The sequence below is a fragment of the Pseudonaja textilis genome, chromosome 5 (assembly GCF_049901715.1).
Source record: "Pseudonaja textilis isolate UNSWEBS1 chromosome 5, rPseTex1.2, whole genome shotgun sequence".
Classification (NCBI taxonomy): Eukaryota; Metazoa; Chordata; class Lepidosauria; order Squamata; family Elapidae; genus Pseudonaja; species Pseudonaja textilis.
The window spans coordinates 13,781,297-13,795,305 of NC_141994.1; the positions used below are offsets into that span (position 1 = coordinate 13,781,297).

The 14,009-nt window shown below is 38.3% G+C and overlaps 1 protein-coding gene and 2 pseudogenes across 1 annotated transcript in view; all 3 read right to left on the reverse strand.

Moving 5' to 3' along the window:
* TAFA5 (TAFA chemokine like family member 5) overlaps window positions 1–14,009 on the reverse strand; it is a 311,537-nt gene that overhangs the window by 131,742 nt on the left and 165,786 nt on the right.
* Window positions 1,802–7,902, reverse strand: LOC148125543 (uncharacterized; annotated as a pseudogene).
* On the reverse strand, window positions 7,924–9,926 carry LOC148125544 (uncharacterized; annotated as a pseudogene).

The following is a 14,009-nucleotide window of genomic DNA, read 5'->3' on the forward strand; positions in this document are numbered from 1 at the left end:
AGGTGGGCATGGTCACGTGACTAGGTGGGCATGGCTTTTTTTGCAGCACCGCCGCCCCCCCAATGCTCCATTTTTTTTTGCCTCCTGGGCCTCAGGGAAGCCTCCCAGAAGGCCGTTTTTGCTCCCAGGACACTTCCCTGAGGCCCAGGAAGCAAAAAACAGAGCATGGGGAGGGCTGCGCGGCACCTCCCACACTCCTTTTTTTGCCTCCTGGGCCTTAGGAAAGCCTCTTGTGTGAAGCAGAAAGACACCAAGGGGGATCCCGGCACAGCTGATCGTTGGAAAAGCTGATCATCAGGAGGAAAAAAATACCCTAAGGTGTGACTGGGCAGGGAGGGGAGGGGCAGGTGGAAAGGGGCGGGGCCAGCCAGGGCCACAATTTGCCGGTTCTCCAAACTGCATAGAATCGTAACAACCAGTTCTACTGAAACAGTCCAAACTGGTAGAATCCCAGAAGCCCTCAATTTATATAACAATCATGAATCTACTGCAAACAGTTTCAGGAAAAATACCCGATAATGCAACTATATCTTCCAAGTGACATGTTTTGACCCCAAAGAAGTCCTTCCAACATTGAACAGATGGAATCCTGTGATTATTCAAGGGTAAATCCATCATTTCAGCAGACATTTAATGACAAATCCCAACTGACAAGTCTAATTTATTCAACTTTATTTCATAGATCCTCAAGACAATGTACAATTGATAAAAATATACTCCACAATAATGTAATTCAGCATATTACTGAATTATTGGAGAAACTACTATGATAACAAAATCTGTAAATTGTGTCCCAATTTACAAAATAATAAATTTGAGACATGCCAGAATTGTCACTGATGCTGACTGGAGACCAGCATTTGAACATGAGAGATGTAATGTACCAATTGCCAATGAAGTGGCTACCCATTATACCAAACAACACTGGAATTTAACGATCATGACATACTATATTGAAAAAATGAGGAGGTGGTTTGAAAATAATTTCAGAATCCCATCAGTACCATGCTTTCAATACTTATTTTTTCTTTCCTTTTGGAGATGATGGCTGGCAGCATCAGCTCCAAATGACGAATAATAAGAAGCAATATGTTACTATGGGACAATATTATTTCTATCAGAGGGAGGGAGGAAGGGAGGGAGAAAGGGAGGGAGGGAGAAAGGAAGGAAGGAAGGAAGATAGATGTTGGATATTGTGTGCCATATTCCCATAAGAAAAGTCAATGGGGAAATTGGCATGAATTTGGAAGTAGCTCCTACTGCTTTTTTGTCTACCTGAAGTCATTCTTTTTCTGTTTAAGTAAGGAAATATCCCCAAAATGTTGACCTAGCAAAGCATGGGTGGTCTAATAATAATAATAATAATATTAATAATATTATTATTATTATTATTATTATTATTATTATTATTCCACATGATCTTAAGTGGGAATTTTTATTTAAAAGCTATTGTTCTATTTTAATCTTTGGAGGAGGGGGTTGCATTAATAAATTAGAATGTATAGTGGGTGTTTTTTTTAAAAAAGTATATAATCAATACTCTGATATTATATTTGTTTAAAATAGATTTCCCCTCCTAAATCTTGTCAAGCCTCATTCACATGGGCAGAGTCAAAGAAGCAAGAACTACACAGATTTTGGCAAGCATTCATTAATGCTAGTTTGGGATAAAGGTAAAAAAAAAATATTTTAAATTGTAAAACGAATTTCCTTGCCTCATTTGTAGTGAGCTCATTAAAGACAACATTTCTCACAATCTTTCACATAGCCTCCAGGCCTTGCACTTTGTTATACAAAAGGTCTACAGTGCTGGTGGTTGATAAACTTTTATGAATGAGGCTTCAATTTTGTAATATAGATCTGAAATTAAGAGAAAATTAGCAAAAATTACCAATTTCCTAAGGAGCCACTTAGAATTCTACATGTAAGAATTAAACAGAATTCTAAATTAACATGCTGAGATAATTTGTTATTTCTTCTGGATTGCTAGTAGGTTAACTAAATACATCAATAATTTTTTCTAGTTTTTCTGTATGTTTATATTGAAATTGCTTTGCATTGCCTATTGTTCTCTTTGCAAAGCAGACTCACGCTGGAAATTGTTTCTGGGTTATTTAAGAGAAAATAAATAAGATTTCCAATCTGCATGGAATGTGTAAAAACATATAGATTTATCAAATTGCTTCCAACTTTGACATCATCTGGAAATGATTTATAATCTCCACCATAATAGATTCTAATTTTACACAATTCTGTGTAACCTTTATAAATGTGATATCTATGGGCAAGTGAAACACGGAAATGTAATCATTGGATAATCAAGTACAACAAATTTAGATTTATCAGAATTGTCTGCCATTACAATTGTCCTTTTTCTGAATTAGAAGGAAGTCCTCATACATTAAATACCATAACAATCTCAAAAGTGGCACATAGTTGTTTTCTCTTCCTAACATTTATTCATAGTTTACTAATTTCTTTACTAATATAATGTGCAATATATTCCCAAGAAAAAGAAACTAGGTACAAATTTATGGACAGTATTGGCATCCATAGGGGATACTAAAAACCAGTGTATTATGAAAAGAAGGTTGTAGTTCAAGCTCTGTTTTTTTAATGTGTCTGTAACTTCAATGGGTGATGAAAAGAATTGGAGTTTGCATCAGAATGCTCTATATACCATCTTATTGATTTTTGAAATGTTAAAAAATACTAAAAAATATAAGTTTATAATGAACAGCAAAAGGACCATTACATGAAAGTTAAGAAGATACGCCGCTAAAACAAAATATTACATATTACATACATGCATACACAGATAAAAACATACTTATATGGCTCATTACTGTTTTTCCAGTATATTCAAGATAAGACTTTTTAAAAGGTCACATTTCAAGAATCATAGTCTAGATTTCAGGCAAATGCAATACTTCTAATAAGGTGATATTATTTCAGTAATTTTTGTGCGGATTCTGAATGTAAATATTATACTTGTTTGTGATGGTTACTTCAAATGATTTCAATAGCAAAATATATTAACACAGCTCAGATAACAGAGTATAATTAAATACATACACAAAATATAGATGGAATAAAATCATACCATCTGATTTACAGCTCGACACAAAATGAAAATTGCCACTTCAAATTCCATTCTTGATGTTACGGCATTTTAAAACTTAATCACAAGATCTTGTATTTTCACTCTATAGAGATGGAAACCAGCATAACATTTTAATGTGAAAATTTATGCAAATAAAGCTTATTTATGATCACACAGTATGGAAGTGAGACATTTGCATTGAAGTAAGTTCAAATCTGTAACTAAATGAATAAAAACATTTTCCCCCTGGGTCTAATATATTACTTTCTCATTTCATATTTCAGACCTTAAAGATGGTGAACAATACCTGCAGTATTTTAACATTCACACCTTATGGCAAACATCATCAATATAACTCTATGATTATTATTCCAGCAAGCCTCGAAAATACATAATTTACATAAGATTTGCTACTTCCTCACAATACAGCCTCTGGCAAAGGCTAAATGAGACAGAGATTTGATAAAATGGTTTCAAAGGACCAGCAAGCTACGTTTGCATTGCAGTTCTTTAAAGTATAATAAAACATTGCAATGAAAAGTTGAACACCTCCAGGACCTGTTCAACTGGGCCCAAGAAGACTATACTGGATTTACACTCTTCTTCTCTCATTCTTCTCTTCTGAAAGTCATCATCCATACATTTGATTAGCAATACTGTAGAAGAGAAACTGGATCAATAATTTGGAGAATGTCCAAGTTTATAGAAAATTCAGAAGGAGGTTGTGCCATAAGCCAGAGATCTTAATACATGAGCATTTCAGTCCAAGTTTCCTTTGGTGAAAAATGTTTGTTTTTTTAATTATTGATCAAGAAGAATTGTCAGAATAGAAAACTCTGTGTGTTTGTGTGTACACATCTCCATCTCCATGCAATATCTGGTCATAGAATTGTAAAAACAACCTCATTCATTCATCCTTGACATCTTTGTCTAGGGGAATTTGGCCTCTGGCAAAATACATTTCCTACTCCTACATAGATCAATGAAATCCAATAATTGAATTGTCTTCCTACTGTCAGCCCTTCATGGTAAGCCAAGTCAAAAATCATACAGATCATTCGTGGGATTCAAATTTTTTTACTACTGGTTCTGTAGGTGTGGCTTTGTGGGCGTGGTGTGGCTTTGTGGGCGTGGCATGGCTTTGTGGGCATGGCGTGACTTGGTGGGCATGGCAGGGGAAGGTTACTGCAAAATCCCCCATTACCACGCCACTAACCTGCTTTCCACGTCCGTCCTCCTGTGCAGGGTAACAAAAGAAGACCCAGCCGATCAGCTGGGATTCAGGAGGCAGAGAATAGATGGGGGCGCCACTCAGAAGTGGTATTTCCTGGTTCTCCGAACTACTCAAAATTTCTGCTATCGGTTCTCCAACCAATAGTATTCCAGGTATTCCTGCTCCTCCGATACAGATCAAAGATCTCAAAAATGCTAAATTTACCGAGAGTGGCATACTGTATCAATTGCTCTCCTCCTGAACCACTTTTATTAAAAGGACTTGAATTCTGAATTAAAAATTTCACTGGCTTGCAAGAATAATTGCTAGAGATATTCAGCAAAGTATCTTTACAAAGAGGCAAAGGAATATACAGTAGTCATATCTGGATAGAGTAAGAAAGTGTGACAGTAGAATTTTTCTCTAGAAATGAAGATGAAATGGAGGAGGAGAAAGAATTCCAGAATACATAACTAAAAACTGAACATTGTCCTGATTGAAATAATGAGGTTGATCTAATTCCACAATTTTACTAGTTGATGGAAAAGCACAAACAGGATTTAACATTGCAATGTAATAAATAAATATGCCCGAGGATGCAAGGGGGGGTAATTAAGTCACCCAAAAGACGGGCTAGCCGTTTTTTGGGGGTGGGGTCAAAAAAAATAAGGGCCAGCCTTATTTTGTGAAAAACACGGTATGGTATATCAATGTCATTCTTTTTTCTTTTTATATTAACCGAAATGCTTTCAAGAAGGTTTTTATTCTTGTTTTGTGCATTTTTGTAAACTAAACAGATTTCTGAAACTGCTCAGTCAGCTAAGAGTGCTTAAGACATTGCTATAAATACTGAGAGTGATCTTGGAAGAATTAGAAAAAAAAAGATATTATAAACATGAAACACGAACTTGGGTAATGTTCAGGGTAGAAACAGAAGAAATAACTTAAGGCTCAGAGGCATTCAGGTGGAATATAGAAAGAATGACTTATTAGGATATTTTATTCCAAAAATTAATGAAGTGGTGCCAGAAACGCAACTCACTGAAATAGATATGGAGCGTATCTATAGAATATACTAATCTTTGGCTCAGAAGAATGCAAGGATCACAAGTTTTAGCTATAATATTTGTCAGTGCTTGGGTAAGAGATATGATTGTGTATTAGGCTCATGAGCTGGAGAAAATAAAAGAAAGGAAGATAATATATCCTTTCCAGGATAATAAGTCGAATAACACAAAGAATGAGAGATCTAAACATCTTTATTTAGTTATTTAATTTATATTGATGCCCATGGCGACTCGAGGTGGCTTACACAATGTAAAACCATATTTAAAACAGAAAAATAAAAACAATAAAAACTAACAAAAAGAATCAAATAAATCAGTAAAGTACAATAGAACGAAGTTTGGGAAAACAAAAACCAAAACAAAACAAAAATCAAAAACCAACTCCAACCCCGCTCCCCAATGACAGAAGATCACACTAGTCATCGGATGGGCTCCATCCCTCTCTGGGTTCCCCTGGCCAGCTGGCAAAACCAGGTTTTCAGTGCCTTTCAGAAGAGTATTAGTGAGGGGACATTCTAATCTCTGGGGGAATGATGTTCCAGAGAGACAGAGCCACCACGGAGAAAGCCCTTCTTCTGTGTCCCACCTGGTATATCTCCCTTAGGGGTGGAACCTGCAACATTCCCTGCCTCCTCGCTCTAATGGGTCAGGTGACTGGCAAGAGACGTTCCCTCAGATAACCTGATCCCAAGCCATGAAGGGCTTTAACGGTGACGACCAGCACCTTGAATTGCACCCGGAAGCAAATCGGCAACTTAATGCAGCTTCTGCAGGAGAGGTGACACATATGCACACCAGGGTCTGCATAAAACCATGTGGGCTGCTGCATTTTGCACCAACTGGAGCTTCCGGGTGCTCTTCAAGGGCAGCCCTATGTAGAAAGCGTTGCAATAATCAAGACAGGAAGTGACCAGGACATGAATGACTGTGAGTAGGGACCGCTGATCCAGGAAAGGGCGTAACTGATGCACAACCTACAGTTGCACAACGGCCCTCCTGGCCACAACCGCCACCTACTCTTCAAACAGGAGTTGTGAGTCCAGGAAAACCCCTAGATTACGCACAGGGTCTGTTTGGGGTAGTGCCACCCCATCCAACACTAAAGGTGGTAATTCTCCCTGAACTAACGAACCCCAAACCCAAAGCCACTCGGTCTTGCAAGTGTTTAGTTTCAATCCGTTGCTCCCCATCCAGCCCTTAACAGCCTCCAGGTATTGCGAGATGGAGAACACAGCAACACTTAACTCACCATGGGCTGAGACATACAGTTGAGTATCATCAGCATATTGGTAATGCCTCAGTCTATGGTGACGGATGATCTCACCCAGCAGCTTCATGGAAATATTGAATAGGATCAGAGAGAGTACCGAGCCCTGTGGAACCCTGTAAAGCAGTGGCAAGGATTGCTCTCTCCCCTCCTATCAACACTGACTGAGAGTGGCCGCAGAGGAAGGAAGTGAACCAAGACAGCACAAGTCCTCCTACTCCCATCCCCCGAAGCCGCCCCAGGAAAATCCCATGGTCAATGGTATCAAAAGCCGCCGATAGGTCAAGTAGAGCAAGGATTGATGCACTACCCCCATCCCATTCCCACCAGAGATCATCCAAAAGTGCGACCATTGCTGTTTCTGTCCCAAATCCAGGCCTGAATCCTGACTGGTAGAGTCGAGATAATCTGTTTCATCCAGAAACCTCTGGATCTGTTGCGCAACCACCTTCTCAACAATCTTCTCCAAAAAGGGAAGATTGAAGACAGGTGGGAAATTATCCAACCAGGTGGAGTCCAGCAATGGCTTCTTAAGAAGAAGAGGGCGGACCATAGCCTCCTTAAAATGCTGGGGCACTGTGCCCTCCTATAGAGAAGCATTAATCATCGCACGAGTCCACCTGCCTGTCACTTCCTGGGAAGCTTTCACAAGCCAGGAGGGACACAGGTCTAAAATACAGGTGCATACTCCCTAGGATCCTGTTCACTTCCTCAGGAGGGTCAAACTGTTCCCAGATAACAGGGCAAGAACCTGCCTCAGGAGCTTCTACTGGATCAGCAACCACACCAGCATCTAACTGGGAATGAAGTTGAGCAATTTTGTCTTCCAGAAAATCCGCAAATTCCTCAGCGCGTCCCTTCAGGTGGACCTCAATCTCCTCCTTGCCTAGGAAGAGACAGCTCACCTTAAAGAGGGTCACTGGGTGATTATCTGCAGACGCAATTAGTGTGGATAAGTATTTACACTTCACCTCACAAATCATCACAAGGTAGGCCTTTGTAGCAGCTCTTACACGTGTTCAATCGAGTTGATCTCCTGTCTTCCGCCAGCGGCATTCTAGATGTCCTCTCAGTTCCTCTGTATACCATGGGGCACAGAGAGGTCTATGGGTGAGGGGAGGTCGCAAGGATGCAATCCTATGCAGAGCCTCAGTCACCTTCCTATTCCAAACAGTGACTAAGAGCTGGCTGGACTTCATAATAGATCTGCAGTTATAACCTCAAATTCCTTCTGGAACCCAACTGGGTCCATTAGTCGACAGGGGCAGACCAATCTAATAGGTCCTGCCTCCCTCCAGGGGGTATGCAGCTTTTGAGAAACTCATTGCCACCAGACTGTGATCTGACCATGACAAGGGGACCAAGGAGAGGTCTACCAATTCCAGGTCACATAGACACTGCTCCGACAAGAACACCAAATCGGGGTGTGTGACCACTATTACTAGTTGGGCTCTGGATAATCTGGGACAGGCCCATGGAAGTCATGGTTTCTATAAAATCTTGGGCTACCTCCGACCTTGACCCCAGAGAAGGCAGGTTGAAATCCCCCAGAACTATAAGCCTGGGGAATTCCACCACCAGCCCTGTGGTGAGGTCCAGGAACCCGGGTAGGGAAGCTGCCACGCAGCAGGGAGGCTGCTATAGCAGCAGCAATCCCACTTGATCTCTTGAGCTCAATCTAAGAAAAAGGGTCTCACAGCCGGGGATTTGCTGAACGGTGCCTCTGGAAGCTATTGCGATTCTCTGATAACAACAGCCACACCTCGTCCCCGGCCCTGAGATCTAGACTCGTTCCATGCTTGATAACCCACTGGGCACATTTCTACAGGAGAAACGCCTCCCTCTGGACTCAACAAGGTCTCAGTTATACAAGCCAGATCAGCCTTCTCTTCGAATCTTACCGAAGAACTTACAACACAAGGAATAAGATACCTTTTTATTTTTATAAATAAGGTGGCAAACATATCTAATCCTTCTATTTGCCCCACAACAACAACCACGTGTAATGAGATGGACTATGAGAAAATGACTGGCTTGTAGTCACCCAGCCAACTGGGTGCAGATAAAAAGTTACATTTTTTCAGTTTATTTCATAAACTAGCAACTTTGAATGTGAGGACAATGGCAGATTCAGTAAAAAGAATGAGCAAATATATAATATCCTTCAAGACATAAATAGCCATAAAGTAAGTTTTATTACATCAATTAACTGATTTTAGATTACTAACATTCACTTGAAATGAATGATCTTTGCAAAAGTGGACCAATGGTTTTAACTCTCTTCAGCTCTCTCAAAATTACATTATTGGTGATTTTGAAGCAATTGCAATATCAAATGTATATAACAAAGAAACCAAGAGTTTCTCTTTTAACTTTGGGAGATGACACTTCATTTCACTTAAACACCCTGCCATAGAAATTGACATAGAAATTAAAAGGTATTGGAGTGAGGATATTTCCTCCTAGTCAGTATCACTTTAGAAAATTTCTTGTGGTATAAGTTAATATTACTACACATAGCCCTCAATTTAAATCATTGATTTTATGAGAGTTTGGAGTTTCAAAGGTGAAAAACTAACAGTAACTTACAACTTAATCTTAAAGTTATGACCTTCATATCATCCGCACGGTCTTATGATGCCACGATTTGGGCATCTGACAACCAGCTAACATTTATGATTGTTGTGGTGTCACGCAGTTATATGACTACTATTGGTGACCTTCCCTTCCATCTAGCTTCCAACAACCCCATGATTCATTTAATGTCCATGTCATTTGTTTAATGACAACTGTGACTTGCTTAATGACAATATAAAAATGATTGTAAACTTGGGATGGTCACCTGATCAGTCAATGACCACATTGCTTGGCAATTAAAATTCTGATCCCAGTTGTGGTTATAAGCCAAGATTGCCAGTATATAATTAATATATGAGAATAAGGAGATGATAATCTACCAAAGATGAAGTACCAAATATTCAACTATAAGAGAACAAAAAGTTTGCTCGAAGTACAATATATACATTTTTCAAATAAGTCTGATTTCAGTTACATTTCTGCACAAAGTCCTTCCAACCAAATATACATGCAATGTGGAACATTCAGTCTTAAAGACAATCACTCCACCAGAGCATTACAAGTCCAACCAATTTTGTAGTTTCAGCCATAAATGCCTAAGGGTTAGGATTAGAAATGACTTGCCCAGTGGTGTGAATAGAGCTATTAGTCCAAGAAAAAAAAATGTTGAAACCAGTACAGGTCTTTATCAATATGCATTATTCTTTATCAATACAGGAGAAAAAGTATCACAGCTGGATATGTTTTCAGACTTCAACGAAATTATCAATTTGCATATCTCCTTAGTAAAAGAAGAGACCAGGTAGGTGGATAAACTTTAATGCAACATCACAATAGGAGGAATAGCCATATTCTTTCACTTAAATAGTCACAATGTGTGGTGTTTTGCTTATAATAACTGAGAAATCAGCTCCAGATAGTCTCCAGCAAGTTCCAGAGGTATGATTTCACTGCTGTAATCATTTGTTTGAAGTAGCATTATAGCTTAAAAGACATTTCTTGGTTTAATCTTCTTGTAGGGGACACTCAACCTTTTCTGTTGGGAGTATCTTTGGGTAAGGAATATTCAAAGGCTTTTTCTTTTATACTCCAGTGCCATTTTTACACCTTTATGTTTCTGATCAATCAGTGCTCCGGTCTACTCTGGCTTGCTTTTTTCTTCTTCTTTTAGCTAGTATTTTAACTGCTGCGTTTGATGTTCTGCCAAATGAGATGGGATTGCAATATATGTATGTTTATTAGCCCTGTAGCAGCAGGACATTGGAGCTAATGTTTTTTGAAAATCCGCTTTATAATCCTATTATAATATTCCAAACATGATTATATTGAGGCATGCATTGAAATGTCCATGAACAGGTGCAAAGGTAGTTATGAATCTTTACTGAGCATCCTCACTGCCTCTAAAACTGGACATTTACAGTTAAGACCACATTACAACTATGAAATTATCTTGTACCTTCAAGGATTGTATCACCCCATCCAACACAAACTAAAATATGTTTCCTGATATGCCTCCTAACATTTCATTCAGCCAATTACTTATTTAGAAGATTTAATCCTTATATTTTTAAAAAAAGCAATTCAGAAGTGTGAGCTATCAACAAAAAGGTATAAAAAAAACTAGGACATTCTTCTTTTAGGTTTTCTCCTAAGAGTTGACTATTGCCCACTGAATGACTAATGACAGATTGTAGTATTTCTTTCCATTCCTTTGTCATTAAAAGCAGAAAAAACAAAAAGGAGAAGAGAGTTGTCAATTCAGTACATGGACAAAAATAAATCATGACCATGAAAATTAAACTGTTTCCCAATTAGCAACTCTTCATATCATGAAAATCACAGGTTCTGGAAGCCACAATGTACAACACTGTAACTGCACAAATTATACACTTGCATTGTTGTGCACCACCAAAATTGGCATAATTCCGGTCATTTATTTGATAATGTTTTGGCACACTTGATGCCACCGAAAGCGAAACTTCAACGGATATAAATATTTTGGTATATGGCCTATTTTCCTTACCTTTATTAATATTAATAAATAATTATTATCTTCTTGCTCCATTCCTGGATTTGTATGTATTTCTTTACATACACTTTTCTATTATATAGAAATTCTACTTCTACAGTAGCTTTTGTTATTAAATGTATTAAGCTTGTAATTGGAACAGGGAAAACACAGAATCTACAAAGACAGACACAGTCGCACTACAGATAGATAACTGAATATTTCCAGTTAAAGAAACCCTGGTAGTATAGTTTTTACCATTGCAATTTAAAATTATTTTTATTTACAACAGTAGGTTTCTTAAAAATGTTTCTTCCCCGGGCATTCCCTTAAGGCCGAGACATAATGCATCTTAACAAAAGTCAGCTATGTCACATATTATTGGCAATACATTCTTTGAAAATTGTCCCATTCAGAGTAAAATCTGATGTTAGATTCATTTTAAAAAGCTTTAAAGTAAGTTAGCTAAATTTATATTTCATTTTCTGCATTCAGATTAAAAGTGATGTTTATTGTTCATTTTAACCTCATTCAATAAAGGGAAGTCACTGATTGTTACAGCAAACTTAAACATCTGTTCAAATACAACAGCTTCACTGGGAAACTTTCAATAGGAAAAAAAAAATCTTTCAGATAAAAGACAACCATATCACAATAGCTAGAGTGGGAAATGGGATATGGCCATGATAGCGAACCTATGGCACGCATGTCAGAAGTGGCATGCAGAGCCACTTCTGCCAGCAAGCAAGAGGTCGCCTGGAAGAGCCTCACTTGGCATGCGTACGGGTGACCCCGCCAAGCAGCTGATTGTTGGGTATCTGCCACACATGTGCAGGGGGAGACACGTGCGTGAGAGATGCGCATGCATGCGCAGAGGCATGCGGCTTGCAGGGGTTTTGCATGTGCATAGGCATGAGGTGCACACTCAGGGGTCACACACGCATGCACAGGGGGCGGGGGAGTTGCGCATGCACTGCATCTTGGGTGCAGGCACGCAAGCGTATGCATGCACACACATGCATGCGCTTTTGGCACACAACGTGAAAAAGGTTCGCCATCACGAGGATGTGGCATCATCCTAATGCTTGTATACTAGTGGTTTTCTATTTGTTCTTTCAGTGTACTTTGTAATGAGGAAATATTGATTTTAAGGGCTGCTAAAAAAAGGTCTTCCATTACAAATTATAAAATTTCACATGCTGCTGAGCTACTAGTTGTTCCGGTCATAAAAAGTTTGCTATTCTGCTCATTGGATCTAGGAAAATTATCCTTAATAAAAGAATTATCAAAGAACGTGAATTCTTGTCCTTTCTTGTCTGCCTCCAACACATTACAAAGAGCCTTAACAGAGAGCCAATTCCCCCTTAACAGAGAGCCAATTCAACAGTATAATTTTGAAAAGAATATTGTGTCAACTGAGGATAACAAACAAGAGTGTGAAGAAATTAGGACTGGAAAAAGTGAATGGGGAATCTCAGGAAAGCGGCATTGTTGAAAAGCAAAACTAGGTTTTTTTGTGTGTGCGTGCATGAAGATCTGTAGAAAATAAGTGAAGCAGATGTATCTCTGCACCAAATGTCTTATACTGAAGATGGACGCAGATGCTGTACCTGAATTAGGTTTTTTAATCCGTTCTGACTTCATAAGAAAAAGTGTGCATGGTTGGGAAGAGTGATTGGGAAAGTTACACTGCAATATCAACAACACCCATACAAATCAGGTAGTCCTAGACTTACAACAATTCATCTAGTGACTGTTCAAAGTTATAATGGCACTGAAAAAAGTGACTTATGACCGTTTTTCAGTTATGACCTTTGCAGCATGTGACCGAAATTCAGATGCTTGGCAACTGGTTCATATTTACGACTGTTGCTATGTCCCAAGATCATATGATCACCTTTTGCAACCCTCTGACAAGCAAAATCAATGGGGAAGCCAGATTCACTTAACAACCAGGTTACTAACTTATCAACTGCAGTGATTCACTTAACAACTGAGTCAAGAATATGAGTAAAACCCACTTAACAAATGTCACTTAACAACAGAAATTTTGGGCTCAATTGTGGTAATAAATTGAGGGCTTCCTCTACTTGTCTAAGTCCAACTCAGTTATACAAACTCACTGAATACTCACTGGTTCAATTCTTTTAAGTATTTTAAGCTCACAAGGTTGTTGTTGGAAAGAAAACGAAAGTAGATTCCATCATAAGCTGTCTTGACAAAAGATGGAATATATATCAGAGTAATAATAAATAAGTAAATAGAAATGAAGTAAGCTGCTATTGTGAGAAAAACACTAGAAAATAAAATGACTAAATATAATTTTCTGTTTTTAAATATGATTCAAAGATATCGCAGAAAGTAAAAAGAGAACATGTCATTTATGTGCACTTTATCTGTAAAAAGGTTGTTTAGCTTCATTGAAATATGAGTCATTCATTGAAATCATATTTATTGTTAGTATTTTGTATATATCCTGCCTGGAAGGAGTTGGATCCAGGTAAACATCCAGGACGTATGCTCCTGATAAAGTTATGCCTAATGAGAATGTATAGATTCGATATTTTTAAAAAATATCTCAAGACTTGCATGCCCTCAATTCAGAATTATTTTAGAGCTTTCTTTTCTATCTGCAGAACAAAGTAATTCAATGAGTCATTCACTCATAAATAACACTGTCATGTTATACCAACTTTGTTGAACTAAGAAACATCTATCATCACTTAGGAAATGTTATTGATGAATTATTTTGATGAATTATTCATCAGACAAAC